Here is a 13,435-nt window from a genome sequence, read left to right as displayed (position 1 = left end):
TTAACAAGTGGGTCTCCTATACTGTATTGCGTATCCAGTGACTGCAAGGGCTGCCAAAAATTTAGACACAACCCATTGCCCCTTTGAAGAGACAAAGAGGAGGGTATCAGTAAAAAAATGTTCCCATTATAAAGGAGCGGGTCTCCTATAGTGGTAATGCCTATGCTGTGACTGCAAGGGCTGCCAAAATTTCGGAAAAACCCCACTAAGAATTTAAAGACACATAGAGCAGGGCCACAGTAACAAGGTACAACATGTTCCCATTAGAAAGGAGAGGGTCTGCTATACAGTTATAGGGTATGCAGAGAGTCCAACGACTGACCAATTTTAGGAAAAACCCCACTAAGAATTTAAATACACACGGAGCAGGGCCACAGTAACAAGGTACGACATGTTCCCATTAGAAAGGAGAGGGTCTGCTATACAGTTATAGGGTATGCAGTGAGTCCAACGGCTGACCAATTTTAGGAAAAACCCCACTAAGAATTTAAAGACACATAGAGCAGGGCCACAGAAACAAGGTACGACATGTTCCCATTAGAAAGGAGAGGGTCTGCTATACAGTTATAGGGTATGCAGTGAGTCCAACGGCTGACCAATTTTAGGAAAAACCCCATTAAGAATTTAAAGACACATGGAGCAGGGCCACAGTAACAAGGTACGACATGTTCCCATTAGAAAGGAGAGGGTCTGCTATACAGTTATAGGGTATTCAGTGAGTCCAACGGCTGACCAATTTTAGGAAAAACCCCACTAAGAATTTAAATACACACGGAGCAGGGCCACAGTAACAAGGTACGACATGTTCCCATTAGAAAGGAGAGGGTCTGCTATACAGTTATAGGGTATGCAGTGAGTCCAACGGCTGACCAATTTTAGGAAAAACCCCACTAAGAATTTAAAGACACATAGAGCAGGGCCACAGAAACAAGGTACGACATGTTCCCATTAGAAAGGAGAGGGTCTGCTATACAGTTATAGGGTATGCAGTGAGTCCAACGGCTGACCAATTTTAGGAAAAACCCCATTAAGAATTTAAAGACACATGGAGCAGGGCCACAGTAACAAGGTACGACATGTTCCCATTAGAAAGGAGAGGGTCTGCTATACAGTTATAGGGTATTCAGTGAGTCCAACGGCTGACCAATTTTAGGAAAAACACCACTAAGAATTTAAAGACACACAGAGCAGGGCCACAGTAGCGACAAATTCCCATTAGAAAGGAGAGAGTCTCCCATAGTGTTGGCGTATGCAGTGAATGCAAGGGCTTCCGAAAATTTGGAGGCACTTCAATGCCCCTTGGAAGAGACATAGAGGAGGGCCTCTTAAAAAAAAATTCCCATTAGAATGGAGCGGGCCTCCTATAATTGTAATACCCATGCACTAAGTGTATGGGCTGACAAACATTTACCCCTGGGGGGTATACATGAACATACTGTATAAAAAAAAAATTTTTACGGCCATCATAAACACCCTTTAAAAAAATTATGTGGGTGTTGCATCACGGACCACGGTCACCCTGGTGATATGGTGGTGGAGGATGAGGAGAAGGAGGAAGACAAGAGCAAATAGACAAAATCAGGAAGCGCATACCCATGTGTGGGTGTGAAAAGGTGCATGGGAATACACCTCCCAAGAAAAGACACTGGATTTGAGTTTATGTTACGCTGCTATCATTCGGTGGTATTGAGAAGTCTGGCCCAATCCAGCCCTTGTTCATTTTTATAAGAGTCAGCCTGTCAGCATTTTCAGTTGACATGCGGATGCGCTTATCAGTTATAATTCCACCAGCGGCACTAAAAACCCGCTATGATAAAACGCTGGCAGCAGGGCAGGCCAGGACCTCCAAGGCATAGAGAGCCAGTTCATTCCACGTATCCAGCTTGGATACCCAATAATTATAAGGCACAGAGGAATCACGGAAGACGTTGTTACGGTCGGCAAGGTACTACCTCAGCATCTTCCCAAACTTTGCACTCCTTGCGAGAGTACCCCGCGCCTCAGGGCCTGTGCGATGGGAGCGTCTGAGAAATCTCTCCCAGAACTTTGACAGTGTTCCCCTGCCTCTGCTGAATTGAAGTTGTGTCTCTCTTGCCTGTACTCCTTGGTTGTCCATCGAAGTGAGCCCTCTGTCGACAGCGTTTTCAGATGGGAATTTTTTTAATAGTTCCGCAACAAGGGCCTTCTGGTACTGCCCCATTTTTGTAGACCTGTCCACCTCAGGAATAAGAGATATAAAGTTCTCCTTGTAGCGAGGGTCTAGAAGTGTCACCAACCAGTAATGACTGTCACCCAAAATTTTGAGAACGTGAGTGTCATGGGAAAGGCAGCGTAACATAAACTCAGCCATGCGTGCCAGACTACTAACAGGCAAGACTTCCGTGTCCTCACCAAGAGGATGACTGACCATGCTCTCCTCCTCCTCCTCTCTGTCCTCTGGCCATCCACGCTGAACAGACGGTATGACAGCTGTGCAGGTAGTACCCACTATAGTGCTTGAAACTAGCTCCTGTCCTTCCTCCTTCTCCTCCTCTTCCTCATTGTCACCCAATCCACGTTGGGATGAGATGATGCTTGGCTGTGTGTAATCACCCTGTATGGTTCCTTGCTCCATCTCATCGTGCGCCGCCTGCAATGCATCCTCTTTGATTGTGAGCAGAGAGTGTTTCAGAAGACAGAGAAGCGGGATGGTGCGCTAATTATGGCGTCATCACCGCTCACCATCTTGGTGGAGTCCTCAAAGTTTTGGAGGATGGTACATATGTCTGACATCCATGTCCACTACTGAAGTCTTATGTGTGGAGTCTGAACTGAATACCGACGGCCTTGTTGATGCTGGTACTCAACAACTGCCCTCTTCTGCTCACAAATCCTTCCCAACATCTGCTGTGTAGAGTTCCAACGCGTGGGGACATCACACACCAGTCTGTGAGCTGGAAGCTGCAAACGCTGCTGAAACAGTGCAAGGGCGGCGGAAGCTGTAGCTGACTTTCTAAAATGGGCACACAGGCGGCGTACTTTGACAATCAGATCCGGCAGCTCTGGGTAGGATTTGAGAAACCGCTGAACCACGAGGTTAAGCACATGGGCCAGGCATGGTATGTGTGTGAGCTTGCCTCGCCTCAGAGCCGCCACCAGGTTCCGGCCATTGTTACACACGACCATGCCTGGCTGTAGGTTCAGCGGTTTGAGCCACAGATCTGCCTGCTCTTTCAGAGCTGTCCACAACTCTTCAGCACTGTGCAGTTTTTCACCTAAGCATATTAGCTTCAGCACAGTCTGTTGCCGCTTGGCCGAGGCAGTGCTGCAGTGCTTCCAGCTTGTGACTGATGTGGTCATTTCGGAGATGGAGGCTGAAGAGGAGGAGGAGGCTGAGGAGGATGAGGTGCTGGAGCTATAGACCGTGGGGGCAACCCTGATTGACCTAGGGCCCGCAATCCTTGGCGTTGGGAGGACGTGTTCCGTCCCAAGGTCCGACTGGGTCCCTGCCCACAGGATCTTGTCCACGTGTCCATGGTTAGGTGGACTTTACTGGTATCTGCGTTGTTGAGAGCACGGCTAATGTTTTGGGACACGTGCTTGTGTACGTCACACCAGGAGAAATAGTGGCGGCTGGGGACCGAGTAACGAGGGATGGTGGTGGTGGTGAGGCTGGTCATTTTGCCACCCCTGCTGATGCTGGCCTGGCAGATGGTGCAAATGGCCTTATTGGGGTTATCGGCAGAGTCTTTAAAAAACAACCAGACTCGGGAAGACCTAACAGTTGTACTGGCAACTTCCTTCGTGTTGATGTTACGGGGAACGGTTTCCTGCCTTCTGTCTGCGGCCACCACACTGCTTCTTCCTGCCTGTTGAAGTGCTCTGCCTCCCTCCCCCTGTGTGCTGATGTCCTCGCTCTGCATGTCCTCCTGCCAGGTTGGGTCAGTTACTGTATCATCCACCACCTCGTCTTCCACTTTCGCACTCTGGTCCTCCTCCTGACTTTCTGGCAATTGTGTCTCATCATTGTCCACCTCTTGTGACACTTTCCCACCATCGCCTTCGTGTGACCGTGGCTGCTCAAATATTTGGGCATCGCTACACGCGATCTCCTCTTCACCCGCTTCAAGTGGACCGGGCGAGAGGCCCGAATCTATAAATGGAAAAGTGAACAGCTCTTCAGAGTGTCCAAGTGTGGGATCAGTTGTCTCTGGGTACTCGGCATGGTTGGAGGAAGGAGGATCAGGGTGAGGAATATGCGGTCCAGACTCACGGCTACTGAGACTTGACCGTGTGGAAGACAGGGTGGTGGTGGTGGCTAAGTGACTGGAAGCATTATCCGCTATCCAACCAACAACCTTTTGACACTGCTTTGGGTTCAATAGTGGGTCCCCTAGAAATTGGGACAGGAAGGTCAGGCGAGAAGATGTGGGTGTTTGTTGTGGCACAATTTCGGCTTTCCCGCGGCCATGTTCTCGGCCTCTGCATGCACCATTACCATCACGTCCAGTTCCTCGTCCCTTGCCACGTGCCTTGTCCATTTTAAATGGAGGACAATATCTCCCACGCTCACTACAAATGACTGAGTTTGGAGCGAACTTATATGTGATCCGTGTGATAGAGAAAACAGAGTTTTAAATACCTGGCCTGTAGTTAAGTAGTTTGAACAGCAAACTGTGGTGAATTGCTTCAATGACACGCTAAAGGAAATTTTTAATGGTGGCCAGAAATGGCAGTATTTTCTGACAACGTATATGTGATCCGTTTGACGAGGAAAACGCAATTTTAAATAGCTGGATTTCTAGCGCTCTATTATGGAAAGGACCTGTCTGTATTCTGCAGTGCCAACAAGCAAATGATGCTGAAAAAATGGTGTTCTCTGGATTGCTTTTTAAGCAAATAATGAGGATTAAGAACTAAAGAAAAGTATTCCTGGCCCCTGAGACATGGGCCTTTGTATAGAAATATCTAACAGCTGCAGAATGTAGAAATGGAATGGAGCCTCTCGTGCTATATGCACTGCAGTCTGCTATATACAATGCCTGCCTATCCACCCTGCCTGCCTGATATCTCTGCAGATGGATTAGTCCTCAGAAGGACTGCTTGTTAAGATGGATATGTGTAATGTACGGTTTTTCTCCCTACACTACCTAATACACAAGCAAATTTGTCCCTGACGCAGCAGCACCTCTCCCAAAACAAGCAAATGGCGCAGAAAAACTATGTTCTCCGGATTGCTTTTTAAGCAAATAATGATGATTAAGATCCAAAGAAAAGTATTCCTGGCCCCTGAGACCTGGGCCTTTGTATAGAAATATCTAATAGCTGCAGAAGGCAGAATTGGAATGAAGCCTCTTGTGCTATATGCACTGCAGTCTACTATATACACTGCCTGCCTATACACCCTGCCTGATATCTCTGCAGATGGATTAGTCCTCAGAAGGACTGTTTGTTAAGATGGCTATGTGTAATGTACGGTTTTTCTCCCTACACTATCTAATACACGATAAAATCTCTCCCTGACACAGCAGCAGCTCTCCCTACACTGTCTGATCCGGAGTGACTGTGATGAGCATGGCGGCGCCAGGTCTGATATAGACCTGATGACGCTGTGCGACCAGCCAATTACTGTAATGCCCACAACCAACATGGCTACGGCATTACAGTGCATGGCAGGCAATCCCTGCAGGTTCATTGGCTCTCTAAAGAGCGCCAAACATGCAGGGAGGGGACCCGAGTTCCCGCCAGAGCAACCCAGAAATACACGGCGAGCGTCGAGCATCTCAAGTAGTGAGATGCTTGGGCTAGCACCGAGCAGTAGCGAGCATGCTTGCTCATCACTAGTTTTTTCCACTAAAATGTTGCTTTAGCCTCACATTTTTCATTCTCACTATTGGTAATACGAGAAAATGGACTAAACAGTTTGCTATGCAATTTCTCCTGAACACAGTGATACCCACATAAGTGGCTGGATACCACTTTTTGGTTTTACGACAGATCTTGGATGGAAAGGAGCGCTATTTGACTTTTGGAGAGTAATATTGGCTGGAATATATTGCTGATGCCATGACACAGTAGCAGAGCCCCTGAGATGACAGAGCAGCAAATAAAAAATTAGGACCTGTTTGCTGCATGTCTTCTGTTTAGGAGACAGCAGTTTGTCTTAAACTGCCATTGTGCGATTTTTTGTGACAGTTTAACTCAATCACATACATGTACAGTGGAATGCGGTAATACACTATATCCTCTCAATGTACATGTATGTCATTTTGGGTAAAGGGGTTAATGGTGTTTAATGTGACACTCTTTTTGGCAGTGTAACAATTTTCATTGGTCTACCTAGCTGTTGAAATATTGAAAATACACTTATGCTAATTGCCAGTAAAAATCAAGCTTAAACAGTAAAATAGGTGCAAGTATTAAAAATTGTTAAGTTGCCAAAGTCAGAGCACAAAGTTCTATACAGAACACTTACGCTGGCACTAAACAATTGTAAATGTTTTACAATTTTTACAATTTGTTCTCCAAGCAGGAGTGCTGAGAAATATTCCTGGACATATATACTACTGGTCCTTAGGGACTTGTAATTGCCTTTAGCCTGTTAATAAGAAGTTCATTTTAATTCTTCCCCTGTGCATTAATGTATTTGTTCTGAGTGATTTCCTGTATCTGAAATCAGAGAGGGAATGCCTTACGAGAATGTGTATAAAAAATATTTCTTTGTTATTCAGCTCAAGACTTTGGAGCAACTGATAACAACATAACATCCGAACAGATTATTGTAGGTGTGTTTCTTATCTTTACAGATACAAAAAATAAAGTAATTTAAAGGTTATCTATTAAAAAAGGAAGAATCATTTGATAACAAAACAACCAAAATGAGAGAATAATAGTAATGGTGCAAAAAAAAGCTCAACATTGTAAATTTGTGGATTCTCAGTATAATGATTTGTATTTGTTATCATTTCTAAACAAACAATGTATCATGTTAATATAAATCTCTGTTACTGGATAGTCTAACAGATATTGTTGGAATATGGGTACTATACCATTAATATTGAGTTGGGTCAGGGTCTGCACCCCCCCTGATCCCTGTAATAAAGTGTATGCTTCACTAACATATCCCCTTTTTTTCTGAATAATATCTTTACAATGCTATGATGTTAGTGTAAAAATTTTTGAGAAGTAATTTGATCAGAGCTTATACACACAGAGGTCCCAATTCATTATAGTTTGTAAGAAATCTGGAATGAGACAAATTGAAAAGTTTTGCAACATTTGGTGTTTTAACGCCAGTTTCAGCCAAATCCGAAGTGGGACGGAGAGGCAACACCCACTTTTTTAATTCATCATGACGTGTGGAGTACCTTATGCCACAAATTTTACTGCAAAGTTAGTTCCTGCTCACCGTACGAAAAATCTTGGAGATGTTCAAAGACCGGAAATGCCACGTCAAGGCTTGGAGCAGTCATAAAATGAAGATAATCCAGCTCAACGAACTGTGAATAAGCTTTTATTCACACAAAGTGCATAGCAAAAGACAAGATCAGCAGTACAGCTAGGTAAAATGCGATATCAACACGTTTCAGGTGACAGCCTACCATTAGTCATGACCCATCATGACAAGGGTTGGCTGTCACCCGAAACGCGTTGATATTGCACTTTGTGTGAATAAAAGCTTATTTACGGTTCGTTGAGCTGGATTATCTTAATTTTATGACAAATTTAGAAAGAATTGTGAGGTGCACAGAGGAGCACGCCACTTTTAAGACCGCACATAGAAGAGAAGAGGAAGGTCAGCTCACCTGAGGGATAAGGATACCAATTACATGAAATGCTTATAATACTGCAATTCCCAAATGAAAGAAACAAAAAATCCAGCAAATGAGTACTTAAAATAGAGATGTTTATTCGAAAATGTATAAAAGACAAAAATCCAAATCGAACACCTATGAAAAAGAAGACACATTTCAGACACATTTATTAGTCATTGCCGCTACATTGCCATTTTTAAGACGCTCATGATTCATTAAGAGGCATACATCTCTTAATGAATCAGGCGAGTCTGACTCCAACATGACGCGCCCCCGGGGCAATGGGGTACTCGGCAGCCGGGCCTATGGATGCTGGTGGGGGATATCACGGTGGCTGGCCCGGCCCGTGGCCCAGGGTGGTCAACCAAAAAGGGGGATTTGTAACTTGGATAGGAAAAGTAAAATAAATAGTTTGTGACGCCACCTGTGGTACCTGGTAAGGATTACCAGCGCTGCTGCAGACCTCCGGGGGTGATGGGATGGCAGCTGAGATGTTTCTGCTCCCCACAGGTGGAGCGGGCCCCCGGGGCAGTGTGGAGTTTGATGGTGTTAATGCTGGGCGTTGCAATGTAGGGGGAAGATGGCGTAGCTGAAATAATGGACGGAGGCAGTGCGGAGCAGTCATCCGAGTCTTTACTCACAGTTGTAAAGTTCCACAGGTTGTACTGTCCAGCTTACAGCCTCCCACGTCACGCTGCATTCGCCAGTACGGGGGTTCAGCTCTTCCTCAGGTAATTTAGGAGCACCTGACGGAACCCCGCTTTCTTATGTTCCTCTCTAGACCGTCTTCACGCTGGGTCTTCTCCCTCCTGCCCTGCGCTTCCCCACTCTCAGTCCTGCTCGGGTGCTCTGAAGTCCCTCTTGTCTTTCTGGAGTTCCCGGACTTGCTTGACCCTCACGGAGATTAGAATGAGGCTTTGGCAGCTGAGCTATAAAAGCCAGAAGCCTCCGGTTTTTCCAGCCGAGACCAAGAGTAACACGGCTGGTCCAGGGGCCGGTCCCCTTCTTGCGGCCTACGATCCCTCTGTCTTCTGACAGATTCGGGGCGTACGGGTGCCGTCCTGCACTCACCGTACCCACTGGGATCCCTTTACTAGAATGGAGCCTACTTCTCTGCTTCCCTCCTGGGCCTCTAGGACTGGGCCCTACTTATGGAGCAGAGCTCCTAAAGAGACTCTGCTCCTTGACTGTCTTCACTCTCTCCTCTCACTGACTGCTCATTCTGTTCTGCCACCCTAAGATGGCTTCCCTTTATATACCTCCTTCAATGGTGCTCCCCTAAACTGCTTCCTTCACCCACACCCACTACTGGTTCCCTCTACCTTTGGATTCCCCCCACTCCAGCCAGGGACAGGGCTCAGCACTGTGCATACTTCTTGCCCCTCCAGCCGGCCTGGAGTAGTGTAGTGTTGGATGCAGGTGTTGGGGTTCCGGGCTGCACTCCCTCCTTACCTGAGAGAAGGAGACACCACATCTCTGGGTGAGATGCAGTACCTCTGTGGCGACTGAACCCTCAGGGGCGCCACAAACACACCCCCTGATCAAGACTGGCGTGAACAACACCAGTCTTTATGAATAGGAGCCAAAATGTTTAATCATCAGGGGAATATGCAATATTGATACCGATATTGTGTGTCTTGTGCTTCATTCTCCTCCTTGTTCTTTGGCAAAACCAAGACAAAAAGAAAACCAAAACAATTTATATATAACAATGAAGAAAAACAGCTGCCATCTGCAAGAGAATTGCAACATAAGATAATATTTATTTTTGAGAAATATAATATATTTGGAGATACATAGTTAAATCAGCAAAAAAAAAGGCTTTAATATAGCAAGGTTAAAGGGGTTTACTGAGACATGAAAAAGGGTACATTCAGTATTTAAATGTGTTTTATGATGAAATAAACATTTTATAACTTTTGTGGTGATAATGTTATTTTTTTGGCGGAACCAAATCTTCATGGCAAGGGCACGTGCTCTCTCTTCGCACTTACTGCTCTGAGGTATGTCAGCAGTACAGCAACCATCTTCTTAATGCAAATCCAAGGTGTCAAATATTTTGGGCAGCTATGCACTCACCTAATACGTGAAGAAACCCAAAGGGTACAGCCGAAACCATTAATTTAGCTTGATTATTATTAGTATGTATTTTCTAGTATGTTTATATATTTAGTGAGCTATAAAACTGTCACATTATATACCCTGCATGAGGACCACCACAAGAAAAATTTATGAAAAACAGTTAAAAAATGCTGCTTTCTGACAATATTGCTACACAAACAAATAAAATAAAAAGCAATCAAAAAGTCATAAGTAAAGAAAAATGGAATCACTGAAAACATCATCTCTCACCCAAAAATCATGCCCTCATATGCCTCTGTCAGTAGAAAAAAAATTATATCTCTACGTATATGACAATGCAAATGCAAATAATATTTGTAAAAAATTGCTTTTAGTTTGCATAAGTAGCAAAACATAAAAAATATAAATCTGTTATGGCTGTAAACATATTGTATTATATTAAGTATCAAGTAGTCTTAAGGGGAATCTGTCAGTAGGATCAACCCTCCTAAGCCATACATACAGATTAGATATTAGAAAAAAAAATTGACAGTGAGAGTGATCAATGAGTGGAACAGGCTGCCAGTAGAGGTGGTGAGTTCTCCTTCAATGGACGTCTTCAAACAGAGGCTGGAGAGATGTCTGTCTGAGATGGTTTAGTGAATCCTGCTTTGAGCAGGGGGTTGGACAGATGACCCTAGAGGTCCCTTCCAACTCTAATATTCTATGTTTCTATGTTTCTAAGCCATCTATATGGTCATGTAGGTCATAGAAAGCTGAATAAAATTATACTTTGATATCTGCGATCCGATGTCTTACTCCACAGATATCCACATTTTTCTTATATGTAAATGAGCTGTTCCAGGCTATGGGCTGGACACAGATCTGAATGAAAATCAGCCTCCATAGATTATTTTACATGAATGGGGAATAACTAACACAGAACAGTAGAGCTGAACTCTTCCGTCTTGCAAACTCATTTTTAGCAGCCATAAGTTGATTCCTATAAAAATTTCAACCCATCTGGTAAAAACAAGCCCTTATACAGTTCTATTGGCAGACAATTAAAAAAGTTAGAGCTTTGCTTTCAAAATATGGTGATGCAAAAACATTTTTATTTTTATAAAAAAAATATGATTAGCTTGCAAAAGTAGCAAAACCTTAAAAAGCTGAATCAATCTTCCATAGCTGTAATTGCACTGACCCGAAGAATAAAGTTGTCTCATACCACCCAGTGAAACATGTAAAAAAATCCAACTGCTGTATATTTGCTTTTTCACTCACCCATTATACTACAGTTAGGTCCATATATATGTCCATATATATTTGGACAGAGACAACATTTTTCTAATTTTGGTTCTAGACATTACCACATTGAATTTTAAACAAAACAATTCAGATGCAGTTGAAGTTCACACTTTCAGCTTTCATTTGAGGGTATCCACATTATAATTGGATGAAGGGTTTAGAAGTTTCAGCTCCTTAACATGTGCCACCCTGTTTTTAAAGGAACCAAAAGTAATTGGACAATTGACTCTGAGGCTATTTCATGGACAGGTGTGGGCAATCCCTTCGTTATGTCATTCTCAATTAAGCAGATAAAAGGCCTGGAGTTGATTTGAGGTGTGGTGCTTGCATTTGGAAGGTTTTGCTGTGAAGTAAACATTCGGTCAAAGGAGCTCTCCATGCAGGTGAAACAAGCCATCCTTAAGCTGCAAAAACAGAAAAAAACCACCCGAGAAATTGCTACAATATTAGGAGTGGCAAAATCTACAGTTTGGTGCATCCTGGGAAAGAAAGAAAGCACTGGTGAACTCATCAATGCAAAAAGACCTGAGCGCCCACGGAAGACAACAGTGGTGGATGATCGCAGAATAATCTCCATGGTGAAGAGAAACCCCTTCACAACAGCCAACCAAGTGAACAACACTCTCCAGGAGGTAGGCGTATCAATATCCAAATCTACCATAAATAGAAGACTTCATGAAAGTAAATACAGAGGGTTCACTGCACGGTGCAAGCCACTCATAAGCATCAAGAATAAAAAGGCTAGACTGGACTTTGCTTAAAAAAACATCTAAAAAAGCCAGCACAATTCTGGAAGAACATTCTTTGGACAGATGAAACCAAGATCAACCTCTACCAGAATGATGGAAAGAGAAAAGTATGGCGAAGGCATGATACAGCTCATGATCCAAAGCATACCACATCATCTGTTAAACACGGCGGAGGCAGTGTGATGGCTTGGGCATGCATGGCTGCCAGTGGCACTGGGTCACTAGTGTTTATTGATGATGTGTCACAGGACAGAAGCAGCCGAATGAATTCTGATGTATTCAGAGCCATACTGTGTGCTCAGATCCAGCCAAATGCAGCCAAACTGATTGATCGTCGTTTCATACTACAGATGGACAATGAGTGACCCAAAACATAAAGCCAAAGCAACCCAGGAGTTTATTAAAGCAAAGAAGTGGAATATTCTTGAATGGCCAAGTCAGTCACCTGATCTCAACCCAATTGAGCATGCATTTCACTTGTTAAAGACTAAACTTCAAACAGAAAGGCCCACAAACAAACAGCAACTGAAAACCACCGCAGTGAAGGCCTGGCAGAGCATCAAAAAGGAGGAAACACAGCGTCTGGTGATGTCCATGAGTTCAAGACTTCAGGCAGTCATTGCCCACAAAGGGTTTTCAACCAAGTACTAGAAATGAACATTTTATTTACACTTATTTAATCTGTCCAATTACTTTTGGTCCCTTTAAAAACAGGGTGGCACATGTTAAGGAGCTGAAACTCCTAAACCCTTCATCCAATTTTAATGTGGATATCTTCAAATGAAAGCTGAAAGTGTGAACTTCAACTGCATCTGAATTGTTTTGTTTAAAATTCATTGTGGTAATGTCTAGAACCAAAATTAGAAAAATGTTGTCTCTGTCCAAATATATATGGACCTAACTGTATATATAGGGGAGGTGTGGGGGACATCATACTATAAATATGGAGCTGTGGAGGCCATTATACTGTATATAGGGAGCTGTGGTGGTATCATACTGTGTATAGGGCTCTATGAGTGCCATTATACTGTTTATAAGGAGTTGTGGGGCCATCATACTGCAAAAGGTAGAGCTGTGAGGGACCTCATACTGTATATAGTGAGCTGTGGTTTCCATTATACTGTATATTGGGGAGCTGCGGGTGCCATCATACTGTATATTGGGGAGCTGTGGGGCCATTATACTGAATATAGGGAGCTTTTAGGGCCATCATACTATACATAGGGGACCTGTAGGGGCAACATACTGTATTCAGGAAGATGTAGAGGCATCATACTGTATAGAGTGGTGCTGCAGGGGCTAACATACTGTATATATTGAGCTATTATTGTCGTTATAATGTTTTTAGGGGAGCTGTGAGGGCCATCATACAGTATAAAGGGAGTTGTGCATTCCATCATACTGTATATAGGTAGCTGTGCATGCCATCATCTGCATATAGGGAGCTGTGGGGGCCATAATAGTGTATATTGCAGAGCTGTGGAGACCATCATGCTGAATATAAGGTAGCTGCGATGGTCATCA

This window comes from Phyllobates terribilis, unplaced genomic scaffold (assembly GCF_046119375.1).
Source record: "Phyllobates terribilis strain yellow unplaced genomic scaffold, ASM4611937v1 Scaffold_4__5_contigs__length_816908805, whole genome shotgun sequence".
NCBI classification, from domain to species: Eukaryota; Metazoa; Chordata; class Amphibia; order Anura; family Dendrobatidae; genus Phyllobates; species Phyllobates terribilis.
The sequence above is the reverse complement of the archived record's forward strand: the minus strand, read 5'-3'. Positions refer to the sequence as shown.